This window comes from Nycticebus coucang, chromosome 13 (genome assembly GCF_027406575.1).
Source record: "Nycticebus coucang isolate mNycCou1 chromosome 13, mNycCou1.pri, whole genome shotgun sequence".
NCBI lineage: Eukaryota > Metazoa > Chordata > Mammalia > Primates > Lorisidae > Nycticebus > Nycticebus coucang.
In genome coordinates this window covers 30,942,030-30,965,171 of record NC_069792.1, presented here as the reverse complement: position 1 = coordinate 30,965,171, position 23,142 = coordinate 30,942,030, and positions in this window count along the sequence as shown.

The window sequence follows — 23,142 nt, the reverse complement described above, 5'->3', positions numbered from 1 at the left end:
CAAAAATCATTACATATGATACCAGCTAGGTTTAAAAAAAAGAAGGTGGGCGGCGCTTGTGGCTCAGTGAGTAGGGCCCCGGCCCCATATGCCGAGGGTGGCGGGTTCAAACCCAGCCCCTGCTGAACTGCATCAAAAAATAGCTGGGCGTTGTGGCGGACGCCTGTAGTCCCAGCTGCTCGGGAGGCTGAGGCAAGAGAATCGCGTAAGCCCAAGAGTTAGAGGTTGCTGTGAGCCGTTTGAGGCCACGGCACTCTACCGAGGGCGGTACAGTGAGACTCTTGTCTCTACAAAAATAAATAAAAGAATGTGAGCCGGGCGCGGTGGCTCACGCCTGTAATCCCAGCACTGTGGGAGGCTGAGGAGGGAGAATTGCTTGAGCTCAGGAGTTCCAGACTCGCCTGAGCGACAGTGAGACCCCCTACTCATGAAAAAAATGGAAAAACCCAGCCGGGTGCCGCAGCGAGCGCCTGTAATCCCAGCGGCTTCCGGAAGCTGAGGCATCGGGTTGTCCGCAGCCCGAGTCTGAGGTTGCGGTGAGCTACCACGCCCACTGCACTCTGCTCAGGGGCGTAGGGTGGGACCCTGTCTCAACAACAACAACAACAAAAGTTTGTGTGTCTCTGTGTGTGTATTTGCAAATGCATAAAATATCTCTGGGCAGATAGACAAAAAACTGATTACTGTGTTTCACTGTGGGGAGAGGAATTAGATGGCTAAGGTTATATTTTTCATTTTATGTTCTTTTGAACATTTTAAATTTGGAAACTTTTGTATATATTACTTATATAAAATAATGATTATTTTCAGAAGCTATTTGTGGGCGGCACCTGTGGCTCAGTGGGTAGGGCACCAGCCCCATATACTGAGGGTGGCAGGTTCGATCCCAGGTCCCAGCTACTTGGGAGGCTGAGGCAAGAGAATTGTCTAAGCCCAGGAGTTGGAGGTTGCTGTGAGCTATGACGCCACAGCACTCTACCGAGGGTGATAAAGTGAGACTCTGTGTCTTAAAAAAAAAAAGAACGCCTGTGGTCCCAGCTACTCGGGAGGCTGAGGCAAGAGAATCGCTTAAACCCAGGAGTTGGAGGTTGCTGTGAGCTGTGTGATGCCATGGCAGTCTACCGAGGGCCATAAAGTGAAACTCTGTCTCTACAAAAAAAAAGAAGAAGAAGAAGATATGTGTGTCTCGTCTGGAAAGCTCTTGTTTTAAATAAATAAACTTGTGGATTATAGATAGTACCTCTTGGTGAAGTAGTCATCTGATTAGAGAGTGATAAGATCAAGGTTAATTATATAATTACTGCCTCATTCATACCCTAACAAAAGTTAGAAAGGGTGTGATATCCTGACATTAAAAGTTGATGTATTTCCGGGCAGCACCTGTGGCTCAGTGAGCAGGGCGCCGGCCCCATATACCCAGGGTGGCGGGTTCAAACCCAGCCCCGGCCGAACTGCAACAAAAAAATAGCCGGGCGTTGTGGCGGGCGCCTGTAGTCCCAGCTACTCGGGAGGCTGAGGCAGGAGAATCGCCTAGGCCCAGGAGTTGGAGGTTGCTGTGAGCTGTGTGATGCCACGGCACTCTACCGAGGGCAATAAAGTGAAACTCTGTCTCTATAAAAAAAAAAAAAAAGTTGATGTATTTCCTTCTGTGTTTTATTCTCCAAGTAATGTTGGGTGTTATGACTACAGTTATTAAAAGAATGCCAGCTACTGTCACACACAACTCTGATGAGAATCTAAGCTATAGCCATTTCCTCCCACAGCTGGCTAAGGATTCAGTGTATACTATAAATAGCAGTGACAAAATCAATCCTGCGCTTAAAGACGTAATTTATGAAATGTTTGCAGAAAAGTGAATTTGAAAATACATGGGAATCATTCTATAATGGAACTGGAAGAAAGGGGCACTAAATACCCTGTTTGAGCAGGCTTAGCCTGTCCTGTTGACTAGTTTCTGGAGCAGGGTTTGTGTTTTACAAGTTCTGTTACAACATGATTAAACTGAATCCACAAACATGAAGTTCTGTTCCTCCAGAGAAAGACAGCTGACTGTTCCACAGAAACCATCTGCTTGATCTGTAATAATGTCCCAGCGCTTTTGTGAATACACTCTCACCAGCCTCATGACTGCTTATTTTACAGAGGTTTAGATTTTCTTTCTTTCTTTTTTTTTTTTTTTTTTGCAGTTTTTGGCCAGGGCTGGGTTTGAACCCGCCACCTCTGGCATATGAGACCGGCACCCTACTCCTTTGAGGCACAGGCGCCACCCCCCGAGGTTTAGATTTTCTAGAAAGTAACAAAGCATTTACCCCATGGTTTGTGTGCAATTCATTCTTCAAACTCTGTATGAATAGCAGAAGGAGCAGCAACGACCTGTTCTGTAAAGTCTTCCCGTGACTTGCCACTCGGAGAATTTTCCTGGCTGGTTTTATAGCCCTAAGTCACACCCAGGTGTTGGCAGTTGCAAACTTACCATAAGGATCCAAGAATACAAGTTTCAGATTGTCTGCTTTCAACCATAGCAGTGGTTCAGAACCACCTAAGGAGCTTTAGGGAAAATTCAGGTTTTGGGTCTGTCCCCAGATCTTCTGAGATGTAAGAGGGGAAGTTGGGAAATAGTGATAGAAGGTACAGAAATGGACAGGGACCTGCTCATTCATGGCCTCTAGGCAGGTGCAAGTATTTTGATCTTAAATCTAAGACAGTGGTTCTCAACCTGTGGGTCACGACCCACAGGAACTGTATTAAAGGGCTGCAGCATCAGCAAGGTTAAGAACCACTGATCTAAGACCACTGGAGTCTGGTAGGGACAAGGAAGTCTGCTCAGATATGTGCTTACTTTTTCTTTTCTTTTCTTTTCTTTTCTTTTTTTTTTTGAGACAGAGTCTCACTCTGTCACCCTGGGTAGAGTACCATGGCATCACAGCTCACAGCAATCTCCAACTCTTGGGCTTAAGTGATTCTTTTGCCTCAGCCTCCCAAGGTAGCTGGGTCTACAGATGCTTGCCACAACACCTGGCTATTTTTGGGTTGTACCCTGTTTCCCCGAAAATAAGACAGTGTCTTATTTTAAGGTGTGCTCCCAAAGATGCGCTAGGTCTTATTTTCAGGGGACGTCTTATCTTTCCTGTAAGTAGGTCTTATTTTCGGGGAAACAGGATAGTTGTCATTGTTTGGTGGACCTGGGCTGGATTCGAACGCACCAGCCCTGACGTTTGTGTCTCGTGCCCTAGCCACTTGAGCTACAAGCAGCGAGTCAAGTGTGCTACGTTTTTTTTTTTTTTTTGCAGTTTTTGGCCTGGGCTGGGTTTGAACCCGCCACCTCCAGCATATGGGGCCGGCGCCCTACTCCTTTGAGCCACAGGCTCCGCCTATGTGTGCTTACTTTTTCAAACAGCTTATGCCTAGTGTGGGGACTTGATTAGAGGGTGGCATACATGAGTGGAGATAGCCCAGTGGGAAAGATTTTTAATAATCCAGGCAGTTTGGCCTAGGAAAGTGGTGGTAGATTTAAAGAGCAACAGACAGCTTAGAGAGGCATTTAAGAAGTAAAACCAGTTGAGAGATGTTGGTAATTTTTTTTTTCTTTTTTGAGACAGAGGTTCACTATTTATTCATTCTTTTTTTTTTTTTTTTTGGAGACAGAGTCTTACTATGTCGCCCTCGGTAGAGTGCTGTGGTGTCACAGCTCACAGCAACCTCAAACTCTTGAATTTAAGCAATTCTCTTGCTTCAGCCTCCCAAGTAATTGGGACTTTAGGCACCCACCACAATGCCCAGCTATTTTTTGATTGTAGCCATCATTGTTGTTTGGCAGGCCTGGACTGGGTTCCAACCCAACAGCTCCAGTGTATGTGGCTGGCTCCCTAGCCACTGATCTACAGGCGGGGAGCCTAGAGGTTCACTTTGTAGTCCTCGTTAGAGTTCTACAGAGTTCTGTGGCATGATAACTCACAGCAATCTCAAAGTCTTGGGCTCAAGCAATCCTCTTGCCTCACCTTCCTGAGTAGCTGGGACTACAGATGCCCGCCACAGTGTCCAGCTATTTTTTAGAGACGGGGTCTTGCTCTTGCTCAGTCTGTTCTCAAACTCCTGAGAGATCTACTCACCCTAGCCTCCCAAAGTGCTAGGATTACCTGCATGAGCCACCGTGCCTGACTGAGATGTTGGTAGTTGATTGGATATTGGATGTAGGAAGGAGTGAGAGGGAAGTTGTCAAGAATATCTCCCACGGGTGGCACCTCTGGCTCAGTGAGTAAAGCACCGGCCCCATATACTGAGGGTGGCAGGTTCAAACCTGGCCCCGACCCAACAAAAAAATAAAAAAAATAGCCGGGCATTGTGGCAGGCACCTGTAGTCCCAGCTACTCAGGAGGCCGAGGCAAGAGAATCACCTAAGCCCAAGAGCTGGAGGTTTCTGTGAGCTGTGACGCCACAGCACTCTACCGAAGGCAACAAAATGAGACTCTGTCTCTTTAAAAAAAAAAATAAAGAAAGAATATCTCCCACTAGCGGTGCCCGTTGCTGGCCATATACACCAAGGCTGGGGGGTTCAAACCTGGCCTGGGCCAGCTAAAACAATGACTTCTGCAACAAAAGAAAATAGCTGGGCATTGTAGTGGGCGCCTATAGTCCCAGCTACTTGGAGGCTGAGGCAAGAGAATCGCTTAAGCCCAAGAGGTTGCTGTGAGCTGTGACACTAGATACTCTACCCAGGGCGACAGCTGAGACTCTGTCTCAAAAAAATATATATATATATATCTCCCACATTACTAGGATTCTGACAAAGTCATGAATTTGAATATCTGACTAGTCCTTCCTGGTGGAGTCCCTGGCCCTGGCCACTTGCCCCAGGACCTGGATGAAGGCCATTCCTGGCAGTGTCATGAATCAGTGGTTCATGTGTACCCTAAGGGGTGGGTGTCCACATCACCACAACCTGACTCCCAAAGAGAAATGAAGTCATGGAACCTTTTATGCCTCTTCTTAGCTAGCCAATATGGTTTACAAATGTTAAGAAGGCATTCTATTTAATATCTAGAAACTCGCCAGGTGCAATGGCTCACTCCTGTAATCCTAAAACTCTGGGAGGCTGAGGCAGTGGATCACCTGAGCTCAGGAGTTCAAGACAAGCCTGAGCAAGACTGAGACCCAGTCTCTAAACATAGTCAGGTGTTGTGGTGGGAACCTGTAGTCCCAGCTACTTGGGAGGCTTGAGACAAGAGGATTGCTTGACCCCAAGAGTTTGAGGTTGCTGAGCTATGACACCACAGCATTCTACCCAGGGCAACTGAGTGACTCTGTCTCAAAAAATAAAATGAAATAAAATAAAAATAAATTATATTTAGAGACCTCCTTATATGTAGAAATAAAATTGACAAGGCTAAGTATTTATTTATGAAAATATTTTGCTAATGCACAAATAAATAAAAAGTGCTTAGAAGTATATCCTAATTTGATTGTTTTACCAGTATATGTAAGTGTAGCAATCAAGTGACAGGTCCAAATTCCAGGGCCTGTCCATTAAGCTGCTACCTTGGGCGGCACCTGTGGCTCAGTCGGTAAGGCACTGGCCCCATATACCAAGGGTGGCGGGTTCAAACCCGGCCCTGGCCAAACTGCAACCAAAAAATAGCCGGGCATTGTGGCGGGCGCCTGTAGTCCCAGCTACTCGGGAGGCTGAGGCAAGAGAATTGCTTAAGCCCAGGAGTTGGAGGTTGCTGTGAGCTGTGTGAGGCCATGGCACTCTACCGGGGGCCATAAAGTGAGACTCTGTCGCTACAAAAAAAAAAAAAAAAAGCTGTTACCTTATTCTCACTAAGTAGTGGGTAAATGTACATATGCCCTCTCCTCTCTCCTCCAAGTCAACACTCCTAAAAAGAACATTCCCTTTGCAGAGGAAGTTCCTCTGGAAAAGACTTAACAAAGAATTTGAATCCTCCATCTTGCCTTATTTTCTTGTTAAAACGGATTTACTAGGAAACTGCTGCTAGTGAGGTGGTTTTTATCTGGTTTTATTGCCCTTAATTTTATTACCTGCCCAATATAATCTTGGCGCAAGCTTCCCTACTTAGAGGCATGGTAAAGCTCTATGTCTATAAAAGCCCCATCCGAGGAGAGATTTTGCTTTCCTGGGTATGGGCTTGGAGCCAGGCCTGCAGGCTGTCATGTTGGCCCCTCTACAGCCTAATTTAGAAGCTCTATACCATTTTATAATATTATCTTCTGGCCCAGGTAGAATTAGAAACAAACCAGAGAACCAAGACTGAATGAGTCCCCAAAGGAAAGAAGCAAAGACCAGGGATCTGTTTCTCCATCTCCCAGGATCATCAGAATCTCTGCCTTAGATCTAATTTGCTAGTGTCTGCCCGCTGAGAAACGTGTGTGCCCAGGGGGGATGCCAGTCACCTGGAGCCTTGGCTGGTGCTGACCTCTAGCCACCCCCAGCAGTGAATCAAGCATCTGGGCTAAGAGTGGTGAGGTGGGAGAAGAAACGGCAGGTGAGAAATGGAGGAAGTCTACTACTTGGGAGGCTGAGGCAAGAGAATCGCTTAAGCCCAGGAGTTGGACCAAGGTTGCTGTGAGCAGTGTGACGCCACGACACTCTACCGAGGATGATAAAGTGAGACTCTGTCTCTATAAATAAAGAAAAAAAAAAAAGCCGTGTGTTCCTGCACCCACTGCCTTTTAGACCCTTATACATAGTAGAACATTCTTCCTGATGCCATTTATGTAAGTACATGTAATAAAACACTATCAGGGCCAGGTGTAATGGCTCATCCCTGTAATCCTAGCAGTCTGGGAGGTCAAGATGGGAGGATTGCTTGAGGTCAGGAGTTTGACACTAGTCTGAGCAAAAGCAAGACCCCCCCCCCAATTCCTCCTCTCTATGAAAAATAGAAAAATTAGCCAGGGGTGATGGTGTGTGCCTGTAGTCCCAGCAACTCAGTAAGAAGGATTGCGTGATCCCAGGAGTTTTAAAGTTGCAGTGAGCAATGATGAAGCCACTACACACTAACTGGGGTGACAGAGAGAGACTCCTTCTCAAAAAAACCCCACACTTTCGGGTGCCAGTGCCTTTGTGTCAACTTGAATTTACTCTCACTGCTCTTGGTCAGCTGCTCATGGAAAATTTTTCTCTTCTTTCTTTGCTCCCCCATCCCCACCCTCACTTTCTGCTGCTGGTATGACCACAGCCAGCCACAGGCCTAGGAAATGTGGGTGGGCAGGTGTCAGGCTCTGCCTGCAGGGAGCCTGGAGGCCCAGGCTGGGAAGGGTGAGCACCCAGGGAGGGTGTAACCCACAGACTTTCTCACAAAGTTTGACAGAGCTTTGTTTGTTTGTTTTAATTATTGTGTTGAAAATATGTAAAAATAGGCTTGGTGCCTCTGGGACAGTGGCTATGATGCCAGCCACATACACCGAGGATGGTGGGTTTGAACCCAGCCTGGGCTACCTAAACAACAATGACAACTGCAACAACAACAACAAAAATAGCCGGGCATTGTGGCGGACGCCTGTAGTCCCAGCAACTTGGGAGGTTAAGGCAAGAGAATCGCTTGAGCCCAAGAGTTTGAGGTTGTGAGCTGTGACGCCACAGCACTCTACCAAGGGCAACATAGTGAGACTGTCTCAACAACAACAACAACAAAAGTAAAAATAGTCATGCTGGATAAAAACAATGGGGACTGCCCTTGGAATGCTCTCCAATACATACTATTAAGTGAAAATGCTGAGTGATAAACAATTGACTGCATCAGTATCTAATCCTGTTTGCTTGTTTGTTGTCTAAGGATGTGCATATATATGTGCTTTTATATGCATGAGATTCTTCTAGAAGAGGAAACAAAGAATTGTTTACAGTGATTACCCCTGAGGAATGAATCGGGTGTGTGTAGGGTGGAAGGATTTGTACCTTTTATTGTATATACTATTTGAATTCAGTCTTTTACTCTAGCCCATATAGTGCCTTTATAATAAATAAATCTAAAGATTTTGAAAAGGAAATATGAATTCCTTGTCTCTTAGTGAGTCACTGAGAACCATTAATAAGATACTAAGCAAAAGCTGAGGCTGAATAATACAATTCCATCTTACCTAATAGGTTAAGCAACTTATAATAATACCATTTGGAATACTTACTATGTACGATAGCAGTAGGTATCCCATTTAGTGTAATTACATTATTTATTACTTGTCAAAATCAAATGAGTTAGCTACTTTATAATCATTTTACAAAGGAGAAAACAGATTCAAAGGAGTTACATAACAGTCACAAGGTAACACCGCTAGTTAGTGAGATGTTCAGGAGCTGACCACTTCATAAGGACAGGGCAAACATTTGTAGAGGCTAGCACTGAATCCCCAAGTCCTAGAAGGTGTCTTATACGTGGCAAGGGACACAGACATTTTGTTGAATAAATAAATAATAACTAAGTATAAAACTGATGTCCTTAACTACTATATTAAATTCCCTTCCAAAGTTATCCTTGGACCAAGTATAGGAGTGTAAGCCTTTAATCCCAGCTACTTGGGAGGCTGAAACAGGAGGATCACTTGAGCCTACGAGTTCAAGGCCAACCTGGACAACATAATGAGACCCCCATCTCTACCAAAAAAGAAAAAAAGTTGGATGGCGCCTACGGCTAAGTCGGTAAGGCGCCGGCTCCATATACTGAGGGTGGTGGGTTCAAACCCAGCCCCGGCCAAACTGCAACGAAAACATAAAAAAAAAGGAAACAAAAAAACAAAAGGAAAGAAAAAGAAAAACAGTTAAAGCTATACTTGGGCGGCGCCTGTGGCTCCGGTAAGGCGCCGGCCCAATATACCGAGGGTGGGCGGGTTCAAACCCGGCCGCAGCTGAACTGCAACCAAAAAATAGCTGGGCATTGTGGCGGGCGCCTGTAGTCCCAGCTACTCGGGAGGCTGAGGCAAGAGAATCGCTTAAGCCCAAGAGTTGGAGGTTGCTGTGAGCTGTGTGATGCCATGGCACTCTACCGAGGGCCATAAAGTGAGACTCTGTCTCTACAAAAAAAAAAAAAAAAGAGCTATACTTGGCAGATGAAAAGCACTGCTCATGCCTATAATCCTAGCACTCTGGGAGTCCAGGCAGAAGGACTGCTTGAGTTCAGGAGTTTGAGATCAGCCTGAACAAAAGTAAGATCTCATCTCTACTAAAAATAGAAAAAATTATCTGTGTGTGCTAGTGGGCTCTGAAAGCTGAGGCAGGAGGATAGCTTGAGCCCAGGAGTTTGTGGCTGCAGTGAGCTATGCTGACGCCACCGCACTCTACCCAGGGTGACAGAGTCATAGACTCTGCCTCAAAAAAAAAAAAAAGGAGAGAGAGAGATAAAACCTGAACACCATATTCCCCACTCTCCTACAAGGGTGATTTTGTTTTGCCAACTATTTTCTACCTAGCACTTCATTCATTTACTAATTCATTCATTCCTTAAATATTTATTGAGCTCCTACCACACACCAGGCACTGAGGAGGTAGCAGTGCAAAACACAGGTAAGGTCACATTTCTCCTCTAGTTTTTGTCTAAATGGGGGAAACACCAAAAAGAGGAATAATAAATAAACGAATAATGCCAGGTGCAGTCCCAGCAGTTTGGAAAGCCAAGACAGGAAGATCGCTTGAGCCCTGGAATTTGAGACCAGCATAGGCAACACAGCAAGATCTTGTCTCTACACACAAAAAAGTATTTTTAAATTAGCCAGACATAGGGTGGCACCTGTGGCTCAGTGGGTAGGACACTGGCCCCATATACAGAGGGTGGCAGGTTCAAACCTGGCCCCGGCCAAACTGCAACAACAAAAATAAATAGCTGGGCATTGTAACATGTGCCTGTAGTCCCAGCTACTCGGGAAACTGAGGCAAGAGGATCGCCTAAGCCCTGGAGTTAGAGGTTGCTGTGAGCTGTGACGGCACAGCACTCTACCAAGGGTGATAAAGTGAGCTCTGTCTCTTAAAAAAATAAATAAATAAATAAAAATGCCCCTTTCCAGGCCACTGTTCTCCCTAACCAGCCTGTGAGAAGCTTAGCACTGAGGCTCCTGCCTTCTTGTCTGCTTCTCCCTGACCCTGCCTACAAAAGAAAAAATAAATAAAAATTAACCAGGTATAGTGGTGCACACCTGTAGTACTAGCTACTTGGGAAGCTAGATGGGAGAATGGCTCAAGCCCCAGGAGTTCAAGGTTATAGGGACCTAACAGCCTTCCAGCCTGGTCAACAGAACAAGACTCTGTCTCAAATAAATAAATAAATAATACCAGGTGGCTATATGAATTTAAAAGTCATACAGTACCTTAAATCAATAAGAATGTGGAAAAAGGCATATACACTATTACACTTTCTTATATTATTGGTGATAATGTAAAATGGTATAGCCATTTTGAAAAATATGGCAGTTTCGGGCGGCGCCTGTGGCTCAGTCAGTAAGGCACCGGCCCCATATACCGAGGGTGGTGGGTTCAAACCCGGCCCCGGCCTAACTGCAACCAAAAAATAGCCGGGCGTTGTGGCTGGCGCCTGTAGTCCCAGCTACTTGGGAGGCTGAGGCAAGAGAATCACTTAAGCCCAGGAGTTGGAGGTTGCTGTGAACTGTGTGAGGCCACGGCACTCTACCCAGGGCCATAAAGTGAGACCCTGTCTCTACAAAAAAAAAAAAAAAAAGAAAAATATGGCAGTTTCTTAAAATGTTCAACATAAATTTATCATTTAGCAATAACTTTCATAGGCAGCTAAACAAGGGATATGAAAACAGGGTCACACAAAGACTTGAACACAAATATTCACACTAGTATTATTGATAATAACCAGAAAAGTAGGAATAATCCAAATGTCCATCAGCTGGTAAGTAAACAAAAAATATTTATCTATACATTGAAATATTATTCATCAGTAAAAGAATGAGCTATTCATACTTGTAACAACATGCATTAATCTCAAAACCATTGCTAACTCTAAGAAGCCAGTTACAAAATACCACATGCTTTGTGATTCCACTTACATGAAATGCCTAGAATAGTCAAATTCATAGAAGATGGTGGGGCTTGGAGTAGGAATAAAGATTAACTGGAAATGATTAAGAGAGACCTTATTGAGGTGAAGGCAAAGGTATAAAAATGAATTACGGGCCAGGCACCATGGCTCACACCTGTAATCCTAGCACTCTGGGAGGCCGAGATGGGTGGATTGCTTGAGCTCGTGGGTTTGAGACTAGACTGAACAAAAGCAAGACCCTGTCTCTAGTAAAAATAGAAAAACTGGCGCAGAACCCATAGCCCAGTGGTTAGGGCACCGGCCACAGGTACCAGGGCTGGTGGGTTTGAACCCAGCCAGGGTCTGCTAAAACAACGACAATAATAACAACCAAAAAAAAAACAAAAATAGCCAGACATTGTGGCAGGCGCCTGTAGTCCCAGCTACTTCGAAGTCTGAGGTAAGAGAATTGCTTAAGCCCAAGAGTTTGAGGTTGCTGTGAGCTGTGATACTATAGCGCTCTACCAAGAGCGACATAGTGAGACTTGGTCTCAAAAATAAAATAAATAGGGTGGCGCCTGTGGGTAGGGCACTGGCCCCATATACCGAGGGTGGCGGGTTCAAACCCGACCCTGGCCAAATTGCAACAAAAAAATAGCCGGGTGTTGTGGTGGGTGCCTGTAGTACCACCTACTCAGGAGGCCGAGGCAAGAGAATCCCCTAAGCCCAGGAGTTGGAGGTTGCTGTGAGCTGTGTGATGCCATGGCACTCTACTAAGGACGATAAAGTGAGACTCTATCTCTATAAAAAAGAAAGAAAGGAAGGAAGGAAGGGAGGGAGGAAGGGACGGAGGGAGGGAAGGAAATTTAAAAAAATTAAAAATAAAAATAGAAAAACTGAGGCAAAACTTGAACCTAAGAGTTGGAGGTTGCTGTGAGCTATGAAACCAAAGCACTCTACCTAGGGCCACCGCTTGAGACTCTCTCTCCAAAAAAAAAATAAAAAAGATTATGGTGATAGTTGTACAACTGGGTAAATTAATAAAAAATAATTGAATTGTATATTTAAAACTGATGAATGTTATGGTATGTTATTGTACCTCTGTAAAGTCATTAAAAAAATAAAGGAGACTTCTGGCCAAGATATCCTGTAAGTTCACTTTCAAAACCAATCCCATAATTCAAGAGTAGATCAAAACATGAAAAGTAAGAATTGAATAGTTTTTTGGGGTTTTTTTTTTTTTTGAGAGAGTCTCAAGCTGTCACCCTGGGTAGAGTGCTGTGGCATCACAGCTCACAGCAACCTCAAACTCTTAGGCCTAAGTGATTCTCTTGTCTCAGCCTCCCAAATAGCTGAGGCTACGGGCACCAGCCACAACGCCCAGCTTTTTTGTTGTTGTTGTTATTGTTGTTTAGCAGGCCTGGGCTGGCTTCGAACTCACCAGCCCTGGTGTACATGGCCAGTGCCCTAACCATTGAGCCCTGGGGGCTGAGCCTTGAATAGTTATTTAATTTTTTTTTTTTAAGACAGAGTCTTGGCTTGGCGCCTGTGGCTCAAGCTGCTAAGGCGCCAGCCACATACACCTGAGCTGGCAGGTTCGAATCCTTCCCAGGCCCACCAAACAACAATCACGGCTGCAACCAAAAAATAGCCGGGCGTTGTGGTGGGTGCCTGTAGTCCCAGCTACTTAGGGAGGCCAAGGCAAGAGAATCGCTTAAGCCCAGCAGTTTGAGGTTGCTGTGAACTGTGGTGCCACGGCACCCTACCCAGGGTGACAGCTTGAGGATCTGTCCCAAAAAAAAAAAAAAAAGACAGAGTCTCACTATGTTGCCCTTGGTAAAGTCCTGTTGCATCATAGCTCACAGCAACCTCAAACTCTTGGGCTTAAGCAATTCTCTTGAGGCAGCCTCCTAAGCAGCTAGGACTACAGGCGCCCGCCACGTCGCCTGACTATTTTTTGGTTGTAGTTGTCAATGTTTGGCAGGCCCAGGGCCAGGTTCAAACCCACCAGCCCTAGTGCATGTGGCTGGTGCACTAACCACTGAGCAACAGGTGGCAAGCCCTTGAATAGTTTTTTTGTGTGTGTGATTTTTGGCCAGGGCTGGGTTTGAACCCACCACCTCCGGCATATGGGACCGGCGCCCTACTCCTTGAGCCACAGGCGTCGCTCTTGTTTTTTTTTTTTTTTAGAGACAGAGTCTCACTTTATGGCCCTCGGTAGAGTGCTGTGGCCTCACACAGCTCACAGCAACCTCCAGCTCCTGGGCTTAAGCGATTCTCTTGCCTCAGCCTCCCGAGTAGCTGGGACTACAGGCGCTGAATAGTTATTTTTAAGGAATGAGTCAATTGGGGTATTCTCCTCCCCTCACCCCAGACAGCGTCTCACTGCGTTGCCCAGGCTTTAGGGCACAGGCCACTCACAGCTGCCCTCATAGAGCTCTGCTCTGCAGATGGAGTAGCTGGGTGCACAGGCTCACACACCATTCCCAGCCTGCATTCATTTTAAAGCCCTGTCTTAATTTGTAGAGTTGACAAAGTAGAGCCCAGTGAAAAATATCAAGATTTAATCTTGTAAGTTTTCACTCAGTCATCCACCAGGGCAGTTAAATGAAAGTATCTTGCATTTTTACTTCCAACTATGTTGTCTTTGGTGAGAGGAAGGTGAGATTCCCAGTGAACAAACAGTATTTACCTTCTGAAATTTGTTCCTTTCCCCTGAAGGTCATTTTCACTTTTTGCCTTTACTACTTGATCTCTGATCTGCTTTTCTATCATTTTTCCCCCACCTGTTTCAGTCAGCCTCATCCTTGGTTTGATTTTCTCCATTACAGTCTCATTCCTCCACTTAGAGACCAACTCTCTCCCCTCAGTTTATTTTGTCTTTCCTTTTCCAGGCCCATCTCCTTTCCTATTGTGACTCCTGGCCTCTTCATTTCTTCCTAGTCCTCCTTTCTAAGAGCAGAAATAGAGATAAAGATTCTCATTAATTCTCTCTAGAGTCCTGGGTAGTTGTCCAGGCCAGTGAAAGGTGGTGGAATGTGACTTCAGCACATTCCAATCAACCCGAGCCCTGTTAGGGAAGAATGAAGCCTTGCACAATTAGGGGGCGTGTTCTCTGGCCTGTTATTGTTACTCTTACTGTTGTCAGACTTTTGGAAGAAACACAGGATTAATTATTTACAAAGTTGTGATGAAACTTTCACTGAAACACTTTCACACGTAAGGAAAAGGGAAACCTATAAAACAAGCATTTCAAGGAATTTTGAAAAAATCAACTCTATTTTAATTCTCATTTCTCTTAAAGTTTTAGAAGAAACAGAGGATTAATTATTTACAAGGTTGTGATGAAATTTTCACTGAAATACCTTTACCCAAAGGGAAAAGGGAAACCTATAAAGCAAGCTTTTCAAGGAATTTTGAAAAAAATCAGTTCTATTTTAACTCTCACACATCCTAATATTGGAGACAAGAAAAGCTGTGTGAGATGAAATTATTGGAACTTTTTAAAGGGTACTTCATTATTTTTATCTTTTTTTCTAGCTGCAAACAGAGAAATGAAGAATACGTTTATTTTTAAGTCTAATCTTTTTTTTTTTTTTTTAGAGACAGTCTCGCTTTAGCTCCTTTTGTAGAGTGCTGTGGCATCATGGCTCACAGCAACCTCCAGCTCTTGGGCTTAGGCGATTCTCTTGCCTCAGCCTCCTGAGTAGATGGGAATACAGGTGCCCGCCACAACAACACCTGGCTATTTTTTGTTGCAGTTTGGCCAGGGCCGGGCTCAAACCCACCACTGAGCCACAGGCGCCACCCGGGGTCTAATCATTTTTTTTATAGCCTATGAAAAGACTTCCATGAATGATCATAAGTTTTCTTCACTTTCAGAGCCCTGTGTGAAAAGAACATTCCAATAAGAGAGAGATTTTAATCGCTGGTGGTAATTACTTGAAACCCTGAGTCATTAGACACTATTAATTGTCTGAAATATAACCAGAAGAAAAGCAAACATCAGAGAGGAAATCCAGCATGACTACAATTGACTTCGATTACGACCTCTCCAGTCTATAGGGAAATCTCAAAGTCAGGGTTTCAAAATTGATTTCATTAACTTTTGAATAACTTTTGAGTAATGTTTTAAGTAACTTTTTAGTTTAACCAGCTAGCAATCTTTGTTCTTTTTTTTTTTTTTTTTTTTTTTGTAGAGACAGAGTCTCACTGTACCGCCCTCGGGTAGAGTGCCGTGGCGTCACACGGCTCACAGCAACCTCCAACTCCTGGGCTTAAGCGATTCTCTTGCCTCAGCCTACCGAGTAGCTGGGACTACAGGTGCCCGCCACAACGCCCGGCTATTTTTTGGTTGCAGTTCAGCCGGGGCCGGGTTTGAACCCGCCACCCTCAGTATATGGGGCTGGCGCCTTACGGACTGAGCCACAGGCGCCACCCAATCTTTGTTCTTTATTTAACTGGAAATGAGTCCAAAACTCTTTTTATCAGTGTTTTCAGATACCTACTTTTTTTTTTTTTAATCAAAGGTGTTCATGCAGTTAAGCTTTAATAGGAGCCACTCAAGCAGAACATCTCCACAGGAGCCCACAGCCCCAGCCATCACCCCTAGACAGATGGTGGCTGATTCTGGACCTACCAGCAGAACCTCAGACCCCCCTCTCAGCAACCTTGGTGTTTACATCTGCCCAATGAAGCTCTTCATCTCTGATGACCTTGAGCTCCACATACCCAAACCCTCCTCAACCCTTCCAGTCGAGGTAAACACACCTTCCCTCTGATTTGGATTCTTCCCCGATTTGAGACAACCTGAATGATTACACTTTTCCTGTTCTTAATGTCGCCACCCCACAGTATCAACTAAAGTCCTGTGGGTTACACCTCTGAAACATCCGTCATCCTCCTCTGTGCTGCCAGCCTATTTCTGGCAGTAGCTTCCTGACGACTCATTGCTTCACTTCAATCCACTGGACACTGAGGCCGCATCTCTCTCTCACCGCACATCTCAGACCATTTCACTTCTCGTCTTAAAATTATGGAGGCTCTTTTGCTGCTTGGGAAACAAGATAACACACTGACATCCAAGGCCTTCATCAGAAGGGCTCTGGACACACCCTGTCTTGTTCCAGGGTTACCTCACATTAACCCCCACAGCACCTTTATAGTCCAATTAAGGTAGACCACACACCATTTCCTGAGCCAGTCCCTATGCCGTTCACACCCTGACCTTTCTTTCCCTGGGCCCTCAGCTCCATATGTCTGCCAGCCTTTACCTGTTTTGAATACTTTCCCCCAGGAAGCATTCCAAAGGAGTCTTCCTTCAGCTGGGAGTATTTTCTAGCCATCTCCCTGGTTGGTTCTTTTAGCAAATGGACAATGCCTTTAAACTCTCCTAGACAGTTCTGTAATTTTCCATCTTTAGGGTCAGACTATTTTTCTCTCAACAGACTGAAATGTTTAGGAGGGCAGGCAACATGTTTTCTTCCTCTTTGAATATAATTATTACTCCCATAAAATACTGTGGGAAAAGTATGCATTTCACTGCCAGGAGGTGCGAATCCTCACTCTGCTGCTTACTTTCTGGGTTATGTTAAGGAAATTACTGAAACTCGCTGAACCTTTTTCTCATCTGTAAAATGGGGATACTGGCCAGGCACAGTGGGTCCCACCTTTAATCCCAGCACTTTGGGAGGCTGAACCAAGAGGATCACTTGAAGCCAGGCGTTTGAGACCAGTCTGAGCCATATAACATGACCCCACATTTAAAAAATTGTCTTTAGAGCGGCCCCTGTGGCTCAATGGGTAGGGCGCCAGCCCCATATACCAAGGGTGGCAGGTTCAAACCCAGCCCTGGCCAAATTGCAACAAAAAAATAGCTGGGCGTTGTGGCGGGCGCCTGTTATCCCAGCTACTCAGGAGGCTGAGGTAAGGGAATCCCCTAAGCCCAGGAGTTGGAGGTTGCTGTGAGCTGTGTGACACCACGGCACTCTACCGAGGGTGATAAAGTAAGACACTGTCTCTACAAAAAAAAAAAAAATTTTTCTGTAATTTAGCTGACTATGGTGGGGTATACCTGAACTCTTAGTTACTCAAGAGGCTGAGATAAGAGGATTGCTTCCGGGTTGGCACCTGTGGCTCAAGTGGCTAAGGCCCCAGCCACACACACCTGAGCTGGCGGGTTCAAATCCAGCCTGGGCCCACCAAACAACAATGACAAGTACAACCAAAAAATAGCTGGGTGTTATGGCGGGCACCTGTCGTCCCAGCTCCTTGGGAGGCGGAGGCAGAAGAATCACTTAATCCCAGGAGTTGGAGGTTGTTGTGAGCTGTAATGCCATGGCACTCTACCCTGGGGGACGGCTTGAGGCTTTGTCTCAAAAAAAAAGAGGATTGCTTAAGCCCAGGAGTTCCCGGTAGCAGGGAACTATGATCATGCCACTGTACTCCAACATGGGTATGACAGAGTGAGCCTATATTTCTAAAAAAATTTTAAAAATTAAAAAATTAAATGGGAATATTATTAGAATTAACCTTTACCAGGAATTATTTGTTTGTTTGTTTGTAGAGACAGAGTTTCACTGTACTGCCCTCGGGTAGAGTGCCATGGCGTCACACGGCTCACAGCAACCTCTAACTCTTGGGCTTACGCGATTCTCTTGCCTCAGTCTCCCGAGCAGCTGGGACTACAGGCGCCACAATGCCCAGCTATTTTTCTGTTGCAGTTTGGCCGGGGCTGGGTCCGAACCCGCCACCCTCAGCATACGGGGCCGGCGCCCTACTCACTGAGCCACAGGCGCCGCCCATTTACTGGGAATTATTAAAGTGCCTAAAACAATACACATTCAAAGTGGTGCCCAGAACTCAGTGGGTAGGGTGCCGGCCACATACACCGAGGCTGGCAGGTTCAAACCCATTTCAGGCCTGCTAAACGACGACAATTGCAACCAAAAAATAGCCAGGCGTTGTGGCGGGTGCCTGTAGTCCCAGATACTTGGGAGGCTGAGGCAAGAGAATCACTTAAGTCCAAGAGTTTGAGGTTGCTGTGAGCTGTGATGCCACAGCACTCTACCCAGGGTGACATAGTGAGATCTGTCTCAAAATAAAGGTGGTGCCTGTTGCTCAAAGGGGTAGGGCACTAGCCCCATATGCCGGAGGTGGCGGGTTCAAACCCAGCCCCGGCCAAAAACTGCAAAATAAATTTTTTTAAATAACTCATAAAAATAAAAAAAAGAAGGGTAAAGCCTTGGAGAAAATTTCTAGACAGGTAGTGATCAATAGTGCTAAAAGTGCAGATCCCTGGGCCTTTCCTCTGGAAATTCAGATTCAGTAAATTTGAGGTGGGCCCCCCAAATCTGTGCTTTTCACACTGTACCTGAATTTGATGTAGATCCACTTTAAGAAAAACTGGTACATCTTGTTTCATAAATAAGTGAAAAACCACCAAAGAACAAAATGCTCCATGTACGTGCATCTTACATTCAGTTTTTCTTTTATATTGACCTTATTACAGGACATCCAAGAAATTATCTTCTTTTTTTTTCTTTGAGACAGAGTCTCATTCACTCAGTAGAGTGCTGTGGTATTATAGCTCACAGCAATCTCAAGAAATCCTCTTGCCTCAGTTTTTCATTTTTAGTAGAGATCAGGTCTCATTCTTGCTCAGGCTGGTCTCGAACTTATGAGCTCAAGCGATCCACCTGCCTCAGCCTTCCAGAGTGCTTGGATCACAGGCATGAGCCACTGTACCCAGCCCAAAATTATCTATTATTCCCTATTATCTAAAGACTTAGCTAACACTAGAAGAAACTCATTTTAATTAAATTAAACATCAGGATAATTTTAACTTACCCCTTCACCCATCACATCTACACAATCCAAAACACTGCTCTAATAGTCCAAAATGAGTTTTATTTGAGGCCAGGTGGGGAAGAGTAATACTATTTGACTGGGTAAAATATTCAGAAGTTTAGCAAACAATAACAGGGATGTGACACAATGTCGCACTGCCGGCTACCTTCACAATACCAGAAATGCCGTAGGAAAGAGGGGTAAGAGTGCTGCAATGTCTATCCACATGTAGCTCCCAAGAGATGATTTTATTCATTCATTCATTCAATAAATATTACTCAATACCTATTATGCGCCAGGCACTGACAAGAGATACTAAAGTGGGGCGGCGCCTGTGGCTCAGTGAGTAGGGCGCCGGCCCCATATGCCGAGGGTGGCGGGTTCAGGCCCAGCCCCGGCCAAACTGCAACAAAAAAATAGCCGGGCGTTGTGGCGGGCGCCTGTAGTCCCAGCTGCTCAGGAGGCTGAGGCAGGAGAATCGCGTAAGCCCAAGAGTTAGAGGTTGCTGTGAGCCGTGTGACGCCACAGCACTCTACCTGAGGGCGGTACAATGAGACTCTGTCTCTACAAAAAAAAAAAAAAAGAGAGATACTAAAGTGAATAAAATAAAATCCCTGTCCTCATGGAGGCCACATTGCACTAGAAGTCAACAATTCTCCCTAAATATTTACTGAGTGCACTCTGTGTTTCTGTGTGGCATTTCCTGAGCTAAGCATCAGATTAAAAGAGTGAGGTGAGATATTTGCTGGGAAAGTACTTGGAGCCAGTACTCACCAGGCTCATTTGCTAGGTACTCCACTAAGTTCTTTAGACACAGAAATTTATAAGGACTGGACGTCCAGGCTGGGCATGGTGGCTCACACCTGTAATCCCAGAACTCTGGGAGGCCGAGGCGGGTGGATTGCCTGAGCTCGGAGGTTTGAGACCAGTATGAGCAGGAGTGACCCCGTCTCTACTAACACCAAAAAAAAAAAAAAAAAAAAAGCCGGACGTTGTGGCGGGCATCTGTAATCCCAGCTACTTGGGGGACAAAGGGAAAGAGAATTGCCAAAAGGAAGAACGGAAAAAAAAAAAAAAAAGAAAGAAAAAAATACTTCAAATGAAGAAGAATGAACAAGCAAGCTAAAATTGAAAGCAATAAAAATAAAAATAAAATAATAACCAGGCGTTGTGGCAGGCAACTGTAGTCCCAGCTACTTGGGAGGCTAAGGCAAAAGAATCACTTGAGCCCAAGAGTTTGAGGTTGCTGTGAGCTATGACACCATAGCACTCTATCCAGGACAGCAAAGTAAGACTCTGCTTCAAAAAAAAAAGAAAGGGGGTGGGGCGGGGAGATTGGGCCTGATGCCATGGACCTTATGACTTGGAGGTGTAGAGAGATATTTAAACAACTAATTGTAATACAATTCAGATATATACATAGAGTGATTTTGGAGCATGGCTGATGAGAGATGAGGCTGGAAAAATAGGTTGGAGCCAGGATGTAATGGCATTGAATGGCATGATCTGGGGCTTGGACTTAATTCTGTAGGCTGTGTAACCTTGGAAGGTCTTTGAGTAAAAGAGGGACATGAATAGTCTTTTGTTTAAAAAAGTTACCTGTAAACACAGGCCAATTAGGGAGCTATTATAATAGTCCAAGCAACAGATAATGAAGGGTGGAGCTAAGATTATGATGAAAACAAAATCAGGAGTCAAACTAAAGACTTTCAGAGGGAGAAATTACAGCATATCACTTGTAAGAAAAAAGATATAGGAGGAGAAAGGAGTGGGAAATTAAAATTTATACGACTAGTTTTGGCAATTGTGCACATGGGGCTCAAGGAAATAGGAGAGGAGAGCTGTTTTAGGTGTGGGAATGAGGGTAGAAATGATTACTTATTTCACAAATTGTTTGTGAGCAGTTGAAGTTAGGTCAGGAGTTTAAGAGCAAAATTGAAGGAGGATGCAGAGACTCATATGAGAAAGCTGAAAATTATGGGGTAAAAACAGGTGTCCGGATAGTGACTAGGGTAAAAGAATCAATGAAAGAGACCAGACAAGGTCTATCACCAGAGTAGCAAAAGAAGTAGCATAGGATGGTATCCTTCGGACCGAAGGAGAATATAGTTGTCCCTCAGTATTTGGGGACTTGTTCCAGGACCCCTAAAGATACCAAAAATCGGGCGGCGCCTGTGGCTCAGTGAGTAGGGCGCCGGCCCCATATGCCGAGGGTGGCGGGTTCAAACCCAGCCCCGGCCAAACTGCAACAAAAAAATAGCCGGGCGTTGTGGCGGGCGCCTGTAGTCCCAGCTGCTCGGGAGGCTGAGGCAAGAGAATCGCGTAAGCCCAAGAGTTAGAGGTTGCTGTGAGCCGTGTGACGCCACGGCACTCTACCAGAGGGCGGTACAGTGAGACTCTTGTCTCTACAAAAAAAAAAAAAGATACCAAAAATCTGCAAATGCTCAAGTCTCTGATTTAAAATGGCTTAGTATTTGTGTATACCCTACCCACATTCTCTGGTATACTTTAAACCATCTCTATTATACTTACACAAAGTGAATGCTATGTGAGTAGATGTTATATGGTATTGATTTTTATTTATTTATTTATTTATTTATTTTGCAATTTTTGCCTGGGGCAGGGTTTGAACCCTCTACCCCCAGCATATGGGGCCAGTGCCCTACTCCTTTGAGCCACAGGCACCACCCTGGTATTGATTTTTAATTTGTTGTTGTTTTTATTTTTTTTGAGACAGAGCCTCACTATGTCATCCTTGGTATAGTTCTGTGGCGTCACAGCTTACAGCAAACTCAAACTGTTGGGCTTAAGTGATTCTCTTGCCTCAGCCTGGACTACAGGCGCCCACCACAATGTCTGGCTATTTTTTGTTGCAGTTGTCATTGTTGTTCAGCTCACCCAGGCTGGGTGCAAATCTGTCAGCCTCAGCATATGTGGCTGGCACCGTAACCACTGTGCAACAGGCACCAAGCCAATTTGTTGTATTTTTAAAATTTAGTTTTTCTAATATTTTAGCTTCTATCCACTTTTGGATGAGATGCAAAACCCATGGATAAGGGGAGTAGACTGTAGTTTCCAGAAAAAAAGGTAAGTGTCAAAAAGTGGAAGAGCTGGTTCTCATCAGTGCCCAGTGGCCTTGGGTGATGGCCTTCATTTGGCATCTGCAGAGACAGTGAGAAGTAGACCTACAGGTTGAAGCTTCAAAATAATGGATGGAGCCCTGAAATGAATTGAAGATGTTGGCTGTGGACTTTGAAAAAAGTCATGAGGGGGGCAGCACCTGTAGCTCAGTCGGTAGGGCGCCAGTCCCATATACCGAGGGTGGCGGGTTCAAACCCAGCCCCGGCCAAACTGCAACAAAAAAATAGCCGGGTGTTGTGGCGGTCGCCTGTAGTCCCAGCTACTTGGGAGGCTGAGGCAAGAGAATCGCTTAAACCCAGGAGTTGGAGGTTGCTGTGAGTTGTGTGATGCCATGGTTCTCTACCGAAGGCCATAAAGTGAAACTCTGTCTCTACAAAAAAAAAGTCACGAGAGGTTGGTGCCTGTAGCTCCAGCGGCCAAAGCACCAGCCACATACACCAGAGCGGGTGGATTTGAATCCAGCCTGGGCCTGCCAAACAATAATGACAACTACAACCAAAAATAGCCAGGCATTGTGGTGGGTCCTATAGTCCCAGCTACTTGGGAGGCTGAGGCATGAGAATTTGTTAAGCCCAGGAGTTAGAGGTTGCTGTGAGTTGTGATGCCACGGCACTCTGCCCAGGGCAACAGTTTGAGGCTCTGTCTCAAAAATAAAAAAGAAAGAAAAAAGAAAAAAGTCATGAGACGGCTGACATGATGGCTCATGCCTGTAATCCTAGCATTTTGGAAGGCCAAGGCAGGAAGATTTGCTTGAGAACAGGAGTTGAAGACCAGCCCAGACAATAGCAAGGCCCCCATTTCTACAACAAAACAAAAAAAATTAGCCAAGTATGGTAGCCTGCACCTATAGTCCCAGCTCTTTGGGTGGCTAAGGCTGAAGGATCACTTGAGCCCAGGCATTCGAGGTTACAGTGAGCTATGATGACGGCACCCCACCAGATCTAGGTTACAGAGTAAGATTCTATCTCAAAAAAAAAAAAAAGTCATGTTGAAACTCCTTACATTATGATATTGAGTATAATTGTAAGGGTTTTCATGCTAAAATTTTTCTCTTTTTTTTTTTGAAACAGAGTCTCAAGCTGTCACCCTAGGTAGAGTGCCATGGCATCATAGGTCATAGCAACGTCCAACTCTTGGGCTCAAGTGATCCTCTTGCCTCAGTTTT